This window comes from Cricetulus griseus, assembly GCF_003668045.3.
Source record: "Cricetulus griseus strain 17A/GY chromosome 1 unlocalized genomic scaffold, alternate assembly CriGri-PICRH-1.0 chr1_0, whole genome shotgun sequence".
NCBI classification, from domain to species: Eukaryota; Metazoa; Chordata; class Mammalia; order Rodentia; family Cricetidae; genus Cricetulus; species Cricetulus griseus.
Window position 1 is genome coordinate 231,978,326 of NW_023276806.1, and position 21,989 is coordinate 232,000,314.

General features: G+C 47.5%; 1 pseudogene; it reads right to left on the reverse strand.

Annotated features, from left to right (window-relative positions):
• Positions 1 to 15,331: 15,331 nt before the first annotated feature.
• Positions 15,332 to 16,746, reverse strand: LOC100758437 (annotated as a pseudogene).
• Positions 16,747 to 21,989: the final 5,243 nt, after the last annotated feature.

Consider the following 21,989-nt stretch of genomic DNA (forward strand, 5'->3'; position numbering starts at 1 on the left):
ACTGAAGAGATGGCTCAGGGGTTGGGAGCACTTGCTGCTCTTGCAGAGGCACCAGGCTCAGATATCACCACCCACATGGTGGCTCACAGACATCCCTAATTCCTTTTCCATGGCTTCCATTAAACCCCCCAACACCGGAGAGATACCTGGTGCAAATACAGGCAAGAAAACACACAGATATAAAGGTAATTCTCTTAAAATTTGGTTGTGGGAACACCTGACATGGAAATTATTTCATCCCCTGCTCCAGGTTCTGGCCCCTGTGTTTTCTCTTCTAGCCTAGTGACTTGAGTCAGGAGCTCCAGGAGCCTTAGCAGAGATGTCTGATGACCAAGGAGGTGATCATCTCTGTCATGATGCAGCCATCTTTGTCTTGTGAGGGATGATGACTTCCAGTGCCAGGAACTCTGAAAACATTCATACACAATAGATGTTTGATGAATGAATTAAAAAAAAGATCATGGACCACAGACAGAAAGGCAGGTGGGGAGAGGGAGGGAGGGCTTTGCTGAGGGGAAAGCTCAGGTGACCCTGACCTCAGTGTGAGGGGACCTGGGGCTGCACTTGACACACCAGCACTTGGCCTGAGGTTGTTTTAACAAAGGGAGCTGCTGTAGAAGAGGGAGGTGATGGGGTGAATTTCCCTCTAGACTGAAGGAGCGTCCCTGCTGGAGCCAGGAGGAGGCTGATGAGGCTCATGAAACACAGGAAGCTCCAGGTTCACAGAGCTGACACAATGTAGCACTTCCCTCTCAGGGCTAAACCAGCTGTGGTTCCTGAGGGGGAGGAGACTGTTGAGTGGAGCTGCTGGGAGCTGTGCTGGGGACTGCAGTGATGCAGCTGTGTGAGTGACATGCACACTGGGGTGGGGTGTCAGTGGTTATCCCCGGACTCACCTGGGATCCTGTGAGTGACCAGTGAGCTCAGGGCTCACCAAGCTGGCCATGAATAGATGTTTTCCTTGGTCTGCTGTCACTGTCTCCATCAGCAGTGGAGGAAATCCACTCCTCAAGCAGGTGACATAGCTATGTGAAGTGTTATCTAAATTGTTCTATTATTAATAAGAACATGGGAGTCAGATATTGGGGTAAAAACCTGATAGTTTAAAAAAATAAATAAATAAAGGAGTAACAAAGAGCTGACCCTCTCTCTCCATGCCTCCCAGATCACAAAGGACCAAGGATCTTTCTAAACTGCTCCCTACTCTTTTCTGTGCCTCTCTATCACAAAGTATCCTGGGTCCTCCAAAACCCTTATGGCTAATTCCAGTCACCTAGTTGTTGCCTCTGCCCCCTAATTCAAGGACAACATTATTAACAGTCTCGGGGTGTCACAGAGATACTTAGAGTTTGAGATACTCAGAATGTGTGGAGGAAATAAATGACAATATGGAGAACTCCCCAGAATCTGTGTTCAAATCCTGGAACATTTCCCCTTTTGTCTAAATAAGAAGGAAAGTTTTTAACTCTGACACAGTAAAACTATATAATGAGACCAATTACCAGGTGGTGGTGCACGCCTTCAATCCCATCACTCAGGGAGGCAGAGGCAGGGTGAGTTCCAGGACAACCAGGGTATACAAAGAAACCCTGTCTCAAAAAAAATTACAGGTATTGTCTAAATAAAAGGAAAGGTGTTAACTCTAACACAGTAAAAGCATATACAGTAAAATCAATTATCAGGGCCTGGAAAGATGGCTCAGAGGTTAAGAGCACTGACTGCTCTTTCAGAGATCCTGAGTTCAATTCCCAGCAACCACATGGCGGCTCACAACCATTCATTATGAGATCTAGTGCCCTCTTCTGCTGTGCAGATATACATGGAAGCAGAATGTTGTATACATAATAAGTAAATAAATAAATAATTTTTAATAAAACAATCAATTATCAGGTAAGAATTATATTCACAATGTCCAGTCCATTTGTATTTGTTAAATTTGGAGAATTGACTGTATTATCTATCCTGTCTTGATGAATCCAAAGTTTTATAGCAAACCACTTTCTGTCAAAACTTGTATAACTATTCTAAAAATATCTTTTAAGACCTTAAAACATTTTCTCAGATAAACACCTTAAGCTTTTATGTCTCTCAACCTTACAGATTTTACATCTCTTTGTAAGTTTCTTTTCTGAAAATGGTAACATAGAAAATGGTATAACTATCAGGTTATCAACCCCATCAGAGACCCAAGAAGGAAATAACATTACCTGAGTAAACAGGAAGTGCAGAGCAAACAACTTCCAAATCTCTACAAATGACAGAGACATCTGACTGCCTGGACAGTCACCCAAGGTTCCTCCACAATGTTGGGGCATCCAACTTCAGCCTGCAGGCCTAGCATATCTGACAGACATTTTTGTGAAGCAGGAATTTTGAAGGATTTGAGGTCAAGCCATGCAAAGAAGATAAAGGAAAATGTTAAAGTATTTTATGTATTTATTGTGTTACTGTATGTATTTGATGGGCAAATGAGGCATGACCCAGCCATGGTGTCTGTGTGTGTGTGTGTGTGTGTGTGTGTGTGTGTGTGTGTAAGACAGAAGAGAACTTTGGGGAGCCAGTTCTCTCTTCCCACTGTGGATTCTGGAGACTGAACTCACGTGGTCAAACTTGGTGACAAGCTCCTCTAACTACAGAGCCGACCCACCTGCCTGTCCTGTGTGCCACCACACTAGTTGTGGAGATGTTGAGAAATCGTACCCAGGCCTGGGGTGTACAAGGTGAGCACTCTGTTCACTGTGTAACATTCCCAGTGTGGGGAGAAAATCTCAAAGGACAGGGTTTGTTGTTATTTCAAAGGCTAGTACTAAAGCTTTGGGATAAAGACGTAATCAGAGGCTACACATTAAAAACAGGCACGGATAGAGTGTAAGAAGCACTTTGACAACACACCCAGTTGATTTGGGGACCATCCAGGAGAAACTGTTGGTCTGGAAAGTTCCATGTGTGAGCTGTGTTAAGGCTGTGTTTGTGTGGAGGACAAGGGACCTTCCTGTTGAGTGTGACAGTAGGGACAGATGGGGAAACTCCTTCTCTTTGATCAGTGTGTACATGGCTTGCACTCTGTGACCCTGAGACCCCAGAGCTTCTGTTCAAACCCTCTCTGCAGGGGGCAAGGGTGGGTGGTGGCTCAGGTTCCGGGTGAGGCCCTGTGCTGCAGAGAAAAGAACCCCAGAAAACTCAGCATTAAAACGAAGCTGGTGTCACTTCCAGGACAAGTATGGAGCTGTAGAGATTGCTCAGGGCTGAAGAGCACTCATTGCTCTTCCAGAGGACCTGGTTTCGGTTCCCAGCTACACCCACCTGTAACTCCAGCCCACTCCACCCCACACCACACCGGCCCGGGATAGGGGATAGGCTGCCCTCTTCAGGCTGCCCTCGGCACTGCATTCACATGGTGCAGGGACATAACACCCTGGCCAAACACCCTTACACATAAAAATAAATATTTTTAAAAGAAAGGAAAATAAATGGAGGACAATAAGATTTCTGTAACAAACAAGATCCCTGAACAGTGTTGGGGGTCATTACAGCACGAGGGGATCTCCAAGGCCCTCCTACACCACTCTAGGATCCCCTGCACTAGTGCACACTAGTGCAGGGGACTAGTACAGGGGTGAGTGAGGGAAGGAAAATTGACACAACTTCCCCTACAGAGTGGCCCCGGATGCTGCTGTAGGCTGTGAAGCCTGTGTGTTCATTTATGCTGTTTGTTTTATCTTGTTGTAGCCCTGGTTGGCCTTGATTCTTGATACTTCTGTCTCCTCTCAGCATGTCAAGTGCCAGATTGTGTGTGTGTGTGTGTGTGTGAGAGAGAGAGAGAGAGAGAGAGAGAGATAGAGAGAGAGAGAGAGAGAGAGAGAGAGACCACAATTGTAGAGAGTTCAGTAACAATTGGGGAGGACCTTGAAATAGATCTTCCTCGGATCAGCTCGGGGATCGCAGGTCCCGTGCAATCTGCAAAGCAGAGGCTACAGGGCTGAAGAGAAAATCAAATGCTGATTTGGGATGACGTGGACACAGGTGACAGCTCCCTGCCTTCCCCAGTTCACAGCAGCTCTGGTGAGCAGGGGCTCTGATCAGCTCCCACCCTGGGTCCTGCTGTCCCCTGGCGGCCATTAGCGGCCTCGCGGCTTCCAAGGGTCCGGGATGGACAGGGAGCGCACAGTTAATTAATTGTCCATCAGACCGCAGGCTGCAGGGTTCTGGAGCCGCCCAGGCTGTCTGGGCCACACTGAGGAACCGCTGTCCCCTGCACAGCCCCTCATATCACAGCGTCAGTTCCCTTTCCTTCAGTTGCTGATGTTGCCCGGGATTTCATCCAGAGCTTCCTGTGTGTCGAGCATGTCCTGACTGACCACACCTCAGCCCCACTAGCTTAGTTTGGTGTAACCCACGCAAAGAAAGGCCCCGGTGTCTTTGAGACACCTGTAATCCCAGCCCTCAGCAGGCAGAGGCGGGGATCTCTGAGTTCCTGATCCACATAGCAAGTCCCAGGACAGCCGGGGTGTGAGGTGAGACCAGAACACGGGGATCCCCAAGACTGACACTGGATGGGGGGTGCAGTAGGGGGTAAGGTGTGTCAGGACGGAAAGGACCATGAAGGAGTCCCAGGCCGGGACTGGGGTGAGCCTGTGGCCCCCGCCTAGTACTGAGCCAGGTGAGCCTCAGGGAACCTTGGAGCCAGAGCGAGCCTGGAAAAGCTGGAACTTGGCCCAAGAAGGGGAAAATAGCAGTGGACTGGGCGAGCTCCATAGGACAGCACTTGACCCCGCCCACAAGACCTATGGCCCAATCAAGAGCGGCTTTCAGAGTCTCCCTCCTTCTCTCCCCTTCTCTGGGCTTCAACATGCCAGATCCTCAGGTGCTCGACAAAGATGCCACTGGCCACGTACCTGAGAGTGAATGGGGTGGAGGAGATGACCTCAGGGGTGTGTGTGTGTGAATGTGTGTGAGTGTGTGTGTGAATGTGTGTGTGTGTGTGTGTGTATGTGAATGTGTGTGTGTGTGTGTGTGTGTGTGAATGTGTGTCTGTGTGTGTGTGTGTGTGAATGTGTGTCTGTGTGTGAATGTGTGTGTGTGTGTGAGTGAGTGTGTGAATGTGTGTGTGTGTGAATGTGTGTGTGTGAATGTGTGTGTGTGTGTGTGTGTGAATGTGTGTGTGTGAATGTGTGTGTGTGTGTGTGTGTGTGTGTGTGTGAATGTGTGTGTGTGTGTGTGTGTGTGTGTGTGTGTGTGTGTGTGTGGACAGCACCTGAAATTTCCCCCCACATTGTCAACGAAACCTAAAGACTGCCATCCACCTGGCAAGCTTCCTGCCACTGAACTATGCTCCGCCCCTCTACATTTTTTTTTAGATTTATCTTTTTTTTTTTCCCTTTTTTGAGACAGGGTCTCTCTGTGTAGCTTTGGAGCCTATCCTGTCACTCGCTCTGGAGACCAGGCTGTCCTGGAACTCTCAGAGATCCGCCTGCCTCTGCCTCCCGAGTGCTGGGATTAAAGGCGTGCGCCACCACCGCCCGGCCTTACTTATTTTATGTATATAGTGTTCTATCTACATTCACACCTGCAGGCCAGAAGAGGGCACCAGATCATATTATAGATGGTTGTGAGCCCTCATGTGATGCTGGGAATAGAACTCAGGACCTCTGGAAGGACAGCCAGTGCTCTTAACCTCTGAGCCATCTCTCCAGTCCAACTATCATAATCTTATTGACTCAAAACATTTTAAATAACTGACCAAGTTTGCCATAGGGATAAGAGCACAATCCTATTCAAGAGTTTCTATTCATAATTAGGATTTATGACCTCGATGTTGAATCAGGACATCCCAATGATACAGCAGTTAATAAGGTTCATTAGTTCAACATAAGAAGCCCCCCAAAATTTTATCAGGGAATGCCTACAGCTGAAAGACACCTTCAGTGATTGGCTGGATACAAGACTAAGAACAAAAAATCGGTAGCCCTCCTAAATACAATGACAAACACATTGTATTTAAAAACACATTGTATGAAAAAAATCAGGAAAATGGCATTCTTCACAACAGCCTCAGAGAATATAAAATGTTTTGGGATAATTCTAACCAAGCAAGTGAAAGACTTGAGTGACAAAACTTCAAGTGTCTGAGGAAAGAAATTGGAGAAGATATCTGAAGACGGAAAGATCTCCCATGCTCTTGGATAGGTAGGATTAACATAGTAAAACTGGCCATGCTACCAGAAGCAATCTACAGATTCAATGACATCTCCATCAAAATTCCAACACAGGTATATACAGACCTTGAAAGAAAACAACTCAACTTCAAATGAAGAAACAACAAATCCACTATGGCTAAGACTATTCTGAATGGGCTGGAGAGATGCTCAGAGGTTAAGAGCACTGACTGCTCTTCCAGAGGTCCTGAGTTCAATTCCCAGCAACCACCTGGTGGCTCACAACCATCCGTTACAAGCTTCTGGTGTGCAGATATGCATGGAAGCAGAATGTTGTATACATAATAAATAAATTAATAAAGTATTTTTAAAAAAGACTATTCTGAACAATAAAAGAACTTGTTGAGGTATCACCATCTCTGATTTCAAGCTGTACTGCAGAGTTGTAATAATAACAACTACATGGTATTGTCATAAAAACAAACACATTGATCAATGGAGTTGAATCAAAGCCCTAGACATAAACCCAGACACCTATGGAACCTGACTTTTGATAAAGAAGCCAGAAATACACAATGGAAAAACAAAGCATCTTCAACAAATAGTGCTGGTGTAACTGCAGATCTGCATGTAGAAGAATGGAAAGAGATCCATATCTATCACCCTGCACAAAACTCAAGTCCAAGTAAAACAAAGACCTCAACGTTAAACCAGACACACTGAGCCTGACAGAAGAGAAAGTAGGGAAAGCCTTGTATGTATTTGAACAGGAGATACCTTCCTGAAGAGAACACTGACAGCCCAGGCACTAAGATCAACAATTAGTAAATGGGACCTCATGAAACCAAAAATCTTCTATAAGGCAAAGGACACCATCATGAGAACAAAGCGGCAGCCCACAGAATGGGAAAAGATTATTATCAACTCAACATTCATAGAGGGCTATTATCCAAAATATATAAAGAACTCAGGATGCTAGATATCAGAAAACCAAATAATCCAATCTTAAAAATGAGAGACATGTCTAAACAGAATTTTCAGCAGAGGAATCTCACATGACTAAAGAGCACTTAAAGAAATGTTCAACGTCCTTAGCCATCAGGCATATGCATATCAGAAGGACTCTGAGAAGCCATCTTACACCTGTCAGTGTGGCCAGGATCAAAACCACAAGTGACAGCTCCTGCTGGAGAGGATGTGGAGCCAGGGGAACACTCCTCCATTGCTGATGGAAATGCAAACTGGTACAGCCACTATTGAAATCAATGGGGTTGTTCCCCAGAAAATAGGAAATCCATTTGCCTCAAGACCCAGTTATTCCACTCTGGGCATATATCCAAGAGATGCCCCATCCTATCCCAAGGACACTTGCTCAACTGTATTCATAGTGGCTTTATTCATAACAGTCAGAAACTGGGAACAACTAAGGTGTCCCTTATCCAAAGAATGGACAAAAAAAGAAACCTGATATATTTACACAATGGAGTATTACACAGCTGTTAGAAAAAAATGACATCATGAAAATTTTCTGAAAAATTCATGGAACTAGAAAAAAACATCATCCTGAATGTGGTAATCGAAACCCAGAAAAACAGACACATACTCACTCATAAATGGATATTAGCTGTAAAGCAAAGGACAGCCATGCTACCATGCACAGTCCAAGAGAGGCTGAGTGCAGGAGGGGTCTGGGGGCAGCATGGATCTCCTTGGGAAGGGGAAATAGAACAGATCTTGTGTGTGGACGGGGTATGGTGGCAATGGGAAGAGGGGGGTCAGGTGGGGCAGGGAGGTCTTGTGGAACTTTATTTTAACTGTGCAAAGTTGTTTCACATTTGTTTATGCTGTGGTATATCACTTTAACTGCATAAAGGAGTGTTACATTTCTTTATGCTGCTTGGTTTAACAATGTAAGGATGTGTGTTTAATTATTTAAAGATGTGTTACATTTGTTTCCTTTGTCTGCCCAAGGCACCTGATTGGTCTAATGAAGATCTGAACAGCCAATAGCCAGGCAGAGGAGGGACAGGTGAGGCAGGCAGGCTGAGAGAGTAAATAGAAGGGAGAAGAAGAGGAAAGAATGAGAGAGAAAGGGAGGGACATGCTTGGGGACAGAAGCCAGGCAGCCACCAGCCAGACACGAGAAGCAATGAAACTAAGATATACAGAAAGAAATAAAAGGTAAAAAGCCCCGAGGTAAAAGGTAGTTAAAGAGAAACAGGTTAATTTAAGTTAAAAGAGCTAGCCAGAAACAAGCCTAAGCTGGGCTAAGCATTCATTACTAATAAGAAGTCTCTGTATTATGATTTGGGAGCTGGTTGGTGGCCACAAAAGACAATGCCTGGTAAGGGGAAGGATGGAGGGCGAGAGAACAGGAAGAGACAACTGGAAGGAGGGTATTTGGAGGGCAAACTGGGGAAACACAGTGCAGTGGAAACTTCCTGGAACCTCTGAGGGTGACCCCAGCAAGGACTCCAATAATGGAGGATACGGAGCCTGAACCAGCCATCTCCAGTTACCTGACAAGGATCCCAGTAGTGGGACCAGTAAACCAATGCAGCCACAAAACCTTTGTCTCACACCTATCCTGCCTGCAGGGTGTGCTGGGGCAATGGTGGCTCAGAGCTTATGGGAGTGACCTAACTTGAGGACCAGGTCACAAGAGGGAACCTAATGAGGAACACGAATGCAACCCAAGATAGGTTATTAACTGGTAATTTATTGGGAAATATGTACTCACACGAGGAAGCAATAACCAGATTTGGCACTCCGAGAAGTCTGGTCTCAGATGCTTCCAAACTGACTCTACCCGAGAGAGAGCAAACCTGGCTCTCTCGCCTTTTTCTACAACCTTCTAAGTACTTGTCACCATGCCCAAATGGGTGGGGTCATCAGGACAGGTAATCAGGGTCTCTCCCTACAAGAACCCATGTCTACCAATTCCCCGATGGCCAACCACCGGAAGCTGGATGACTCAGACCAGACCCCCCCCCGCCCCCCCAAAAAAAGTCAATGGAAAGATTCCTAATGACATTCTCCTATACTCACAGCTCTGTGCCGAGTCCAGTCATCATCAGAGAGGCTTCATCCAGCACTTGATGGGAGCAGATGCAGAGACCCACACCCAAACATTGTGCCGAGTTTGGGGACTCCTATGGAAGAGGGTCAGGTAGATTGCAAGAGCCAGAGGGGTGAGGATGACAAGAGAACACGGCCCACAGAATCAACTAAGCAGGGCTCCTGGGGCTCCCGGAGACTTAATTGACAATAATAGGGCCTCCTTGTGTCTGCAATAACTAGGTCCTCTGCATATAGTCTGTGGTTGTTTGGCTTGGGGTTTTGTGACATCCTAACAATGGGAGTGAGGTTGTCTCTGACTCCTGCCTGATCTTAGGATACTTTTCCTCCTACTGGGTCCTCCAGCCTTGAGAGGAGTGTTTGTGCCTGGTCGTATTGCATCTTGTTATGCCCTGTTTGGTTGATATCCCTAGGAGGCTGCTCTTTTTTGAGAGAAACAGAGGACCTGGGGGAGAAAGGGAACTGGGAGGGAGAGAGGCTGCAGTTTGGGCGTACTGTATGAGAGAAGAATTAATTAAATACAGCAATTTTTAAAAGAAGAAGAAATCATTCTTGAGGCTGTTGAACCAAGTTCCCTCCAGGCTGTGGGTGATGCAATCAGATGTGCTGAGGCAGGAGCATGGCTGTGTGTTCTGAGAAGAATAAGGAAGCAGATGCCTGGAGCAGAGCCACAGGCTGTCTGCACCATGAGGCCTTGGAGAATGCTGGAACCCTCCAACTGTTCCATAGTAGTACCTGCTGAGTTGAAACCTTCCCTCTTGGAGGGAGAGGGAGGCCATGACACTCAGGAGGTAACTCAAGGTCATGTGTCTCGGAGAACAGAAGTTGGAAGAGGGGCTGGAGAGCTGGCTCAGCAGGGAAGAGCACTGCTGCTCTTCCAGAGCACAGGGGTTTGAATCCCAGCATCCAGGTGTCTGTAACGCCAGTTCCAGGGGATTCAAGCCCTTCCCTCACCTCAGCGGGCACTGCACACACATGGTGCAGATACACACATGAACACCCAGGCATGTAAAATAAAATAATTTTATATAAAGAAACTGACTACTCTCTAGGATTCCTCCACAACTGTGTGACAAGGAGTAACATGTCCTGGGGAAGCACCCTGACCATCCAGCTGTGGAGAGAATTCTCTGACCTTCCAGCTGTCTGGAAGCTGTGCAGAGAGCTCCAAGGAGGAAGTTCCAGGAGTAGTTTCCTGTCTTGGGGTGGGCTTTTCAGTGATGTTGTCTGTGGGCTGTCAGTTGTTCCTGCCCCTGTGAGTTACCCCTCTCCCACACTCCTGTAGGTGACCCCAATAAAGCCCACTGGCTCACCAGGCTGCGCACTGATGCAATGGTTACTTTGTCAGCTGTGAGTTCCCTAACTGACGTGAACTGTTGTGTGTGTGTGTGTGTGTGTGTGTGTGTGTGTGTGTGTGTGTGGTCTTTCCAGGGAAAGTCTGTCACACAACACAGAGCTGTCCTCACAGTGTGACAGGAGTTAGAGCAGTTGAGCAGAGGGAACAGAGGCACAATTCCTCTTCCATCAGGATCTGCTGGAGGGAACTGTAGCAGGGGAGAAGCCGGGCAGACAGTGGGGACCTGGGGAAAGCAGTGTCCTGCTCCTGATGCACACTCCAGCGTCCCCTGTGAGGTCACCGGGACGGGAAGTGTCCTCCCCTGTGAGGTCACCGGGACGGGAATTGAGGCATCCTGGGTCCTCTCTACAGATGACATCACAGCCCTTCCTCCTGGACTAACTGTGGGTGTGACATGGAGGGGCTGGAGCAGCAGGCAGCACTGCAGACTGTCCTGGAGGAAGACAGAGTGGCCATAGGAGAAGAAGAGGAGGACTGTCAGGGATGCATGAGGAGGGCCGTGGAAGCCTCGGTAGGCGATGCTGAGCTGAGATGCCCACTAGAGATGCAGGGTGGGTGGTTCTCAGACAGAGGAACAAAGGGGGACACTCTGAGGACATCTTTGTGCTGGAGAAGACAGTGGGAGGTGACCTCAGAGTCATAGTCTTTGAGAACTGATGAAGCACCCAGGATATGAGGGTCCAAGAGGATGGGGTCAAGTGTAACTGAGAGAGGCATTGGATGGTTTAATGATTTCTTCTCTTTTTGAGACAGGATCTCACTGTGTAGCCCAGGCTGGACTGGAACTCACTATGTAGACAAGGCTGGCCTCAAAGTTACAGGAACCTGCCTGCCTCTGCCTCCGGAGTACTGGGGATTAAAGGTGTGTGCCACCATTCCTGACTTATAATGTTAAATTATATGCATATATGGCCTGTGTGGGTGTGTGCCTGAGAATGCACGGATGTGGAGGCCAGAACATGGCATCACAGACCATTGTGAGTCACCTCACGGCTGACACTGAATACTTGCTCTTAAGCAGAGTGGCCTCTCTGGCCACCAGGAATTCATTGTGTTTCTTCTTTAAAATAAATTATCACTGAGTGTCGTGTAGGCAGGCGGCACACATGTGTTATGGCATGTTCATGGATGTCAGAGGACAACGTGTGGTAGTTGGCTCTCTCCTTCCCTCAGGTGAGTTCCAGGGATGACACTCAGGGGTCAGGCCTGTGCAGCAAGTGTGTTAGCTGAAAAAGTGGGAAGAGGCCGGCAGAGGGCAGCAGAGAGCAGCAATGGCTCTGGCCCTCATCAGTTCTCCCAGGGACTCCTGAAGGAATCCTCCCACAGCTTCCCTAGGATAGAGATGTCACCTCAGAACAAGGCCCTTAGAATATCCAAGGAGCATCCAAGGCCACGTGACACAGAGAAAGGGAAGCTATGGAGAGCCAGATGAGCTTCTGACTTGGACATAGTTGGCTCCTCCTGCCTTTGGAAAGGCCTTTTAGTTACAGCACAAACAGATGAACAACAAATAGTCATGGCTGGCCGTGGGTGACACATGCCTTTAATACCAGAGCTCAGGAGGAAGAGGCAAGTGGACCTCTGTGAGTTCTAGTCCAACATGGTCTACAAAGTGAGTTCTAGGACAACCAGAACTACAATAAGACCCTGTCTCAACCAAAACAAAATAATAGTCCTGATCCTAGAGGATGGGACACTTGAAATAAACCCTGGACAGAAGGGCAGGATCCCAAACCACTGAAAACCCAAGGGTTTCATCAGAGTTGACATCCCTCCCCCAGCGGCTCCCTGGAATCTGCAGTTGGCATCACTCATTCACCAAGCCTTCAAGGCACCCCTGGCTTCCTTCCTTCTTTGACCTTAAGTAAATTCCTTTTCTTCCCTCCACTGTCCTTCCAGGATGACTGGTGCCACTGTGGATGCAGTAAAGACACAGAAACTCTGAGCCCTGCAGATGTGGCCAGGGAGGGGCCCAAAACCCCAGAGCTTCTCAGAGTCTGCATGTCCTGGGGTAACTTCAAGGGTGAGGGTCACAGACTCCATGACCCTGTACAGATCAAAGTGAAAGTCCTGGGTGGGACATGAATGGCGAGCACCTTCAAGCTTGGTTCTCACCCGTAGGGCAGCAGCTGTGAGCTTTGCACACAGTGGGTCAGCAGGTTCTGAAGTCTGAGACGGTCCCTGCACCATCCCTCCCTCATCGCTAACCATGTAGCCCAGGGGAACCCTGCCCATGCCAAATGCTATCCAGGGCTCAGGTTCTGAAAAAATCCATGCAGGGCTCAGTGTTAGCGGTAGAGGGAGCAGCTGCAGCTGACAGGAACCAATGGAGGAAAGAGACTCAACTGCAGGCATTGCAGGAGGAGGCTGATGTTGGCCCAAGTGTGACAGATCCATGGAACCAACCACAAATCCATCCTGTGATTCAGAAAGTACTGAGTAAAGTCCTCAGCCTGTTTTTGGATTGACAGAGAGAGTAGAATATTACACCACAGGGTGTAGTGATACTTTGTTTATGACTAACAAATAAAGCTCATCTGAAGATCAGAGTGCAGAGCTAAGCAGCTAGTTAGCCATAGAGGCCAGGCAGTGGGGCACACACCTTTAATCCCAGCACACAGCACTAAGGCAGACAGAGCTCTGTGAGTTCAAAGCCACCCTGGGCTTCATGTATTTTAATCTGCCTAAAAGAGAAACAGAGCTCACACAAAGGTGATCCCAGCACTTGGGATGACACGCCTTTAATTCCAGTACTAGAGAGGTGGAGACAGGAGGATACAGCTGGGCAAAGAGCAGAATATAAGGCAGGAGACAGGCAGTGTGAGGATGCAGTGTGAGGATGCAGTGTGAGGCTGCAGTGTGAGGCTGCAGTGTGAGGATGCAGTGTGAGGGTGCAGTGTGAGGATGCAGTGTGAGGGTGCAGTGTGAGGGTGCAGTGTGAGGGTGCAGTGTGAGGGTGCAGTGTGAGGATGCAGTCTGAGGGTGCAGTGTGAGGATGCAGTGTGAGGCTGCAGTGTGAGGCTGCAGTGTGAGGGTGCAGTGTGAGGGTGCAGTGTGAGGATGCAGTGTGAGGGTGCAGTGTGAGGGTGCAGTGTGAGGGTGCAGTGTGAGGGTGCAGTGTGAGGATGCAGTCTGAGGGTGCAGTGTGAGGGTGCAGTGTGAGGATGCAGTGTGAGGGTGCAGTGTGAGGGTGCAGTGTGACGATGCAGTGTGAGGTTTTGTAGAGAGATCATTCAGTCTGAGGATTCATGGAGACAGGATCGCCCATTTGGTCTGAGGCAGAGGTAAGAGGTAGTGACTGGCTGCTTTTGCTTCTCTAATCTTTCAGCTTTAATCCCCTAATATCTATCACCAGGTTTTTATTATTAAGACCTATTAGATCATGTGCTACAATAGGGAGCTTCCAGAGAAGATCACATCCTATCATCTGTGCCATCGTCACTGCAGGTGGCAATCTTGGTGTCAGTGAGGTGAGCCAGGCACAGGAGACATGGGGAGCAGGAGGGGGTGGCTTGGTCCCAGCACAGGGTCCAAGTTTCCCCCTGTCAGTGTGTAGATCTGCATTTCTCTTAGGTTGGCCTTGGGGACTGTGTCATGGGTTCTTACTCCTAGAGCTGGGGACAGGCTGGGCACAGTGCTGGATGGGATAGTGATTTCTGCCTCAGGACATTTAGACTTGTAAAATTCCCAGATTCAAGGACATTGGTGCCTGCATTGATTGATAGATTGATAGATTGACTGACTGATTGATTGATTGATTGATTGCTTTACTATGACAGGGTCTCTCTGTGTAGTCATGGCTGCTTTGAATCTCTTTGTAGATCAAGTTCACCATGGACCTACACAGATCCACCTGCCTCTGCCTCCTGAGAGCTGGGATTTAAGAAAGCACCAACATGTCCTGCCCAGGTCCATGGATTTTATAGACACATCTACAGAGTCTGGCAGAACAGCTTCCCCTTGTTATTTGACACATCTGTGGAGCAACCTAAGGTCACACTGCCAAGTTTCCCAGTAAACTGCACAGAGCTTTGTGTGAACAGTTCATGGGAACAGGTAGTGCCTGAGTCCTGGTGAGGGTGGTAAACAGCTGAGGACTGCTGCAGGGTGAGTGAATTAAAATTCCTCCTTCTTATCTTAAAGCTTGCAGAGACACGCCATGCTGCCCTGAGACTCTGTGTGTTAGCTCTCTCTTATAAGAGGGTTTATATTTCTACAGTTTAGTGACTTTGGTTAAGAAAGAAGCAAACATTGCAGGAATAAATGACATACATGGTTTTTTTTTCAGGAAATGGTATTGCATTTATTGAAAGACATGTAATTTAATTATATAAACTTAAATGGCACATGACTAAGATTAAATTAAATTAATCTGAATTTATATGTACATTTTCATTTTCAGTCCAGAGCATTACATTCATGCAGTGGTAAGAAGCACTGATTTTTTTTTCAGATGTCCATCCTCTTGAGAAATACAAGAGTATTTTGCTGAAGTTGTTACTTACTGTTTGAATTTATGATGCCATAACAATTTAAGAAAGCCAAAGCCTAGGGAATTTAAATGTTATTTGTGATATATAAAACATATACAAATATATATACTAATGTGTGTGTATTAGTATTATATATGTGTGTTTATTGTATGTAGAAGTTATATCTGGTTTTTGCCTGTCTTTGAAATTTTCCAACATTTTGAACTGTCCAGATCTTGAGCCTATACACAAAGAGGATTGTGGCAACTTTAAGAGTCCGTTGATGTGTCAGGGGGCTCCTGCTCTTCTTGGATGTCAGCTGTGGCATCTTCACACAGCTTGGCTGTAGAAAGTGTACCCTGTGAAGTAAGTGTGTCTTCTGAGTCTTCTTGTTGGCCTGCATCAGAAGGCTGCTGCTCTTCTGGGACATCAATCATGACGTCTTCACACAGCTTGGATACAGCAGCCACATTCTGTGGAGTGAGCGTGTGTCCAAAGCCCTGATACTGGCCCAGGTGGGGGACGACTTTGAACCTGCAGAAACCGCATCTTGTAACAACTGGAAAGCAGGCTTGTGTGTTCAGTGTGCTCCGGGTCTTCAGGAAAACATTTTTTTTTTCGGATAATCTCTCATTTTTCTCCCAACGCATCTTACTTGTTCAGAAATATCATCTCTGATATCCGACACTTCCCACAGAGCGAGGAAAGAGTCAAAGCATGAGCCTTCCTCTGCCTTCTGTACCTAGGGTTTATAGGAGGAGGTTGATGGACTGTCGCCGCAAAGAACACTTCCATGCCGATGAGGAAACCCTGCAAGCCTGTGGCCACTGAGTCTGCAATTTGCCATTCCCATGTACGCTTTGCTGAAATAACGCCAACCTTAACCAACATAGCTATAAGCAGTGCTTGCCAGAATGAGACAAAGACTACAGTTTGACACAAAGAAATTTGCCAACGGGTTGTAGAGGGCTGAGTTCTTCCTTTAGCACTTTGTAAAACAGCAGGAGGCAGTACATGGCAAACAGTTGTGACAAATTATTTCTTATAACCAAGTAAGTCCAAGCGTTGGAGAAACTAAAGTTCCCTTCATCATAGACACCAACAATCTCACATATCAATGCTGTCACAGTGGCAATTGGTCTGACCACAGTGTACTGCAATACTCCTAGTTTGCAGCGAAGGAGCAGCATTTCTCCCATAGTTCACGGCGGACAGCAGCATAGTGGAGGGAGATGCTGTTGCTGGTCTTTAGCTTCCAGTGTGACATCACGTTTGGGAATCGGATGGTTAGGTAGTTGTTAAGGAATACCATAAAGTTATAAATGACGTATGCTTCATAACACTCCCTCCAGGTATCCACATATATGGCAATTTTGGGGTATTTCAAAGACAACCAACTATCCAAACTGTATATTGGGACCATCCAAAGAATCCTTATAATAGTTTTTTGAAGTTTGGGTTGTGTGTCGTGAGCCAAATGTTGCAGAATCCCCCATAGGGACTCAGGTATCGCCAAAGCAGAAATATACAAGCAATAAACCATGCTTTAGTGTATTCCAACCTTCAGTTTCTGAAGTTCCCAAATACACAAGGGAACAGACATCAGAATGGAAACTACATAAATAAGTACGAGCAGGGGTCGGATCCATCGCCTCCAGTTGTTCTGGTTACACGCACAGGGCATTTTCATAAACAAATTAGCTTTTGACAGCCAAGAAAACGAACTAAGCCGAGCTTTTGGCGCGTTCTCTCCTTTGGCTGTTTTCTTCTCTGGCACTCTACAGGGGAAAATTTAGCAGCTGCTGGCTCGGCGTCCTTGGGTCCCTCTGTGGTTGCTGCTGCCGGCAGTGGCAGCGGCAGCTGCAGATGCTCGCAGGTGCTGTGCGGGCTGCATCCCCGCCAGGTGCCGCCTGGAGCCTTGGCTGCACCATGGCCCGGAGGACAGCCAGGGTGACTGGGGACTAGGACCTGCAGCTGGAAGCCACCGACTCCCCCCCTCCCGCTCTGGCTGGCGAGTCTCCGGCCCCCGGAAGACCTGGCCCGAGATTTCCTCACTCACGCTTACATGTTTTATATGGTTTTATATGAACTTTCAGACATACATGCTTTATATGGTTTCTTTCTGATTATGGATGAAGCTTCTGTCCCCAGTCTGCTCCCCTGGTGTGAGAACTGTCCTCTGTCCAGTTTCCTCACTGTCCACACCGCACAGGCCTGAGGTTCTCCGGGTTCCACTCAGGTATCAGATCCACAGAGTCACTACACACAGCCTGGGTCACTCATCTCCCTCATCTCATCAGCTCATCTGTCTCCACACATCACAAGGGTGAGGGCAGGACAGTGGGAGGGGACAAACTTGATCACTTCTCTACACTGCCCTGCTGTCATCATTCTGCTTTGTAATTGTTACTCATCTCTTACTGTAGTGGATTTATTAACTCTGTCATAGGAGTGTGTGCATATAACACAGGCAGTGTGGACAGGGTTCACTGCTGTGTGATGGAGAAGATGCTGGAGCCCATGGAGACCCTGCGGACAGAGAATGAGCATTGGCTGGGATGCAGCTACACAGACCTCGCCCTGGCCTTGAGATGCCACAAACCTGCTGGCGTTGGTTGCCTCGCTGCTGGTCACCCTCTTGATGCTGGGGTGTGTGTGTGTGTGTGTGTGTGTGTGTGTGTGTGTGTGTGTGTGTGTATTTTGTGTAACTTCTAGTTTTATCTAAATTCTGGTTTCCACGGGAACTGTTGGGGGACACAGCATCCCAGGAAGAAGGTCGAGAGCCTTTGGGTCTGAACCTGGAGAGCACCCTGCAGTCTCCACACAGGACAGGATTCCATCACCACTGGAGGACACCTGCTGAGGAAGGCCACTGTGCCCAGTCACAGCCCTTTATCAGGAAACAGGGTTAGGACATTAAGGGCCTCTGTCTTTAGTGACTTAGCGTTGAGATTTCTCAAGGCCCTATCAATGTTTATAATTCCAATTATAATCTCATCAAACTTACTCACACATAAGCCATAGAGACATGAATGGAATTAAACCTAAACTGGGCCATTACACATTTCATCTGAAATATTTGTGTCACTAGGTCTCAGCTTCACAGATTTATTCCTTGGGTCTTGGTCTCACCCACCTCATCCACCCTCTGCTGTAACTCTGTAAATTTTCAAGCATGGAAATAGTTTTATTAGTCACAAAATATAACCTTTCCTTGGCATTTTAATTCACCAGCTAAATCATTATCCCAGCTGATTTTCATGTGAATTGGAGCTTGTCACAGTCACACGACGTGAACTTATGTGTCAGTTGTTGGTGTCCAATTCATGTGGGTTAAATATAATTTAAAACTATCTTCAGGGACTGGAGAGTTGGCGTCCAGGTAACAACATCCGCTGGTCCTCAGAGGATGAGAGTTCTGATCCCAGCACCATGTCCATGTGTGAAAGTGTGGCTCTCACCTGCCTAGAACTCTGACTCTATGTACCCCGCCCTCTTGTGGTCGCCTTGGATATTGCACCCACCTGTGGCAACCTGACCAAGCCAAGCGGTGGGTGTGGCTGGAGGCAGGAGAAACCACAAACCCTTGGGGACTGGTGAAAGGAATAAAAACCAAGAGGCTGGTGTCACTGGTCACGTGTGGAGAAGGACGGTCTGAGACACTAAGCTGCTGTCTGCACAGCTTCCTGCTGCTGTGGGACACAGGCCCTGGTGAGCACTCCTTCAGGACAGGCTGTGTCCCCACACTGGGGACACTGAGGGCCTGTGTGGGACGACTGTGATGTGAGCAGTGACTGGGAAGAAGAGAACTGACACAGGAACTCACACCTGAGATTCACCCAGTCTGTTTCACAAATTCTTTATGTCTGCAGATTTGTCAGCAAACTTCTTCTGGGTGAAGGTCTCCCTGCTCCACCAGGGACCCAGACACCAAGGAAAATGGGCACCTTAGGGTCTCACACCCGGCTTCCAGCATGGCCCTGTGTCCTCTCCTGTTATCGACAAGGCTGGGAAGCTGCCCAGTCTCTGTCACAGGAGCCCTGACCCCTGATGTCATTCCTGCCTTCCCAGGACTAGACAGAGGTCACTGAGCAAGAGAAGAGCACCTCCCTCTGTGTGCCACAAGGTGGGGAGTCAGAAGGACAGAAGCCTGGTGTCCCCTCCACACCTGCCCCCCCCACTACAGTCTGCAAGGGTGGTGGCAGATGCTGCTGCCTAGTTCTCTAATGCCCCATCATTACTTATTCTCTGTCATATTTGTCCCATCCGACTCTGTCACCTCACCTAGACCCCAGATGGACCCTATAGGTCATCACTACCAGTCACAAAACTCCATCCCTGTTTCTCCCTTGATGTCACTCTCCAGCTCTGACCTATCACAGGAGAGCTCCAACTCTCCAGAGCAGATCATTAATTACCACAGGGACAATCCTGAATGCTGTCCCCAAGACCATTGTTCCTAGATACAGGCCCTGGAGCATCGTGAACTCTGGTCAAGAAGGGAAATTGTGAGTGGCCAAACAGAATGTTAATTTAATTGTTTTTATTTTAATTCATACCCTCTCTCTCTCTCTCTCTCTCTCTCTCTCTCTCTCTCTCTCTCCCCCTCCCTCCCTCCATAATCAGTCCCTCCCATTTGGCTGCTCTGAAGAGACTTTCCCTGACCTACTCAGTGTACCTATGACTGTACCAACAGAGTCACACACATGGCAAGGAGGGGAAAGGGCCACAGAACTGAGGGACAGAGATGGAGTTGGAACCCAGCGTGTCCCCTCCTCTGAAGTCCACCTCTTCTAACAATGGGGCCTCCCCCAAGCAGGATGGGTTCCTGCTGCTCCATGCCAGGGGTGGGGCTCATACACACCCTTCTCCCTCAGTTCCTAGGCTCAGCGACCCTGCACAGGAGGTTGTGCTGTTTAGTTTTGGTCACTTGACACAAACCCAGACATGTTTGAGGAGCTTTAACCTCAACTGAGAAATAGTCTCCATTCTGTAGAGCCTTCTTCATTGATGATGGATGTGGGTGGCCCAGATCAGTGTGGGAGGAGCCACCACTTGCTAGGTAGCACTGGGGTGTGAAGGAGTCAGGCTGAGCAAGCCACGAGGAACAAGACAGTAGGATGTGTTCCTCCACAGCCTCTGCTTCAGTTCCCACCTCCAGGATCTGCCTCAAGGTCCTGCCCTGGATCCTTCCGTGCTGGACTGAGATGTGGAGGTGGAAGCAGAAATGAGCCCTTTCTTTCCCAAGTAGCTCTGGGTCATGGTGTTTATCACAGCAGTGACAACTAAGACACAGGTGCACACAGGCCTCACTCTGCCCCCTGCAGGCACCACTCTCACGTGCACAAAGCTCAACCCCTCCCTCCCTAGGCCTGGACCAGCACCCACAAGGCAGCTCACAGCCCCCTGTAACTCCAGCTCCGTCTCTATTTAAAGGGGAGATTCCTGAGCATCAGGCTTGGCAGTGTGCTACGGACGCTGGTCTGGGAAAAGTTCTCACCGTTCACGAGTGACTGATTGCCTGGTAAGTCCACCCTCACTCCATTCCATAATGATGGGCCAGAAATTGTCTAAGGAAATCAAATTCATTAGGGATTTTAAGACTTCTTTTCAGGAAAGAGGAGTTTGAGTAAAATGTAAGGACTTAATTCAGTTTTTTGCCTTTTTGTCAAAAACATGTCCATGGGTCATTTTAGAAAGCCCAGACATTCATCCCTAACTTGGGAAAAAGTTGGACAGGATCTTAATAGATTACTCAAAGAAAAGGGACCTGAGGCAATTTCCTCACAGACTTTTAGTGATTGGAATCTTATCAATGATATCCTTACTAACTCCCCTGGCTCTGCTCACCTTACTTCTGCAATTAAAAACTTTCTCGAGCCCCTCTCTCGCGCTCATTCTCCTGCTTCTGACTGCCCCATAGACAAACCTCCATCTTCTCCCTGTCCTTTGATTTCCATCCCTCTGCCCCCTGAGGAGACCCAAAACCGCCTGTCACATCTTACAGACAAACCTCTGTTAAACCTTCCCATAATCTTTGTCCCTCTTTACAGGGCCTCGAGCCTCATCCCCCCAAAATCTTAAAAATTACCCTATTTTTAGTTCAAACCCCAAACCAGAAACTGACCACCTAAGTCCCTCAGACGAGGAGGATCTAAAAGAAGGGACAGCTGATTATCACAACCCCAACTGGCCTCCCTTCGAGGGCTTTACGACCCCTACAGGACCTCCACCCTACGCCTCGGCCCCCCTTCTCCCATCTTCCACAGAGGCCTTAATTCAAGCTCAATTGAATCTCACATGTGAACTTCTCATAACCCTTTACGAAATCACCTATCAACTTTTACTCTTTAGATTTTCCTTTTTTAACCATAAAAATTTAGGGGGATCTGTATCCTCTCCTCTGCCAAATTTTACAGAATTATCCACAGATTCCTAATGCCCCTAAGCTAATGCTATAGGCTTTTGATATCTTTTTTATTGACTATCTCCTACAGCTCAAATCATTAATTTTTCCTGTTAAGACATTGACTGACTGACTGACTGACTGACTGACTGACTGAATGACTGAATACTCTTTTTGACTATATTTAAAGCGATTTTGGTAGTTTTTTAAACTATATCCGAGGGAATGTAAGTATCTCTCTAATCATATTCAAGGCAATTTAAGCAGTTAATTTTGTCAGCATTCACGAATTCACAATCATACATAAATCAAACATTCATGTGTGGCCACACCAAACATTTATAACTTGCAAACATCTCACATTTCTCCTTTTGCCTAGGTTATGATCAGTTTGTTGAAAAGAAAAAATCCTTGATTGAAATTTCTCCTAACACAGTAGCTATATAGTCAATCATTGGTCTCAAAACGGTTTCTGATTGGCTGTATCAATAGCATTATATACATTTGACTGGCCATTAGCC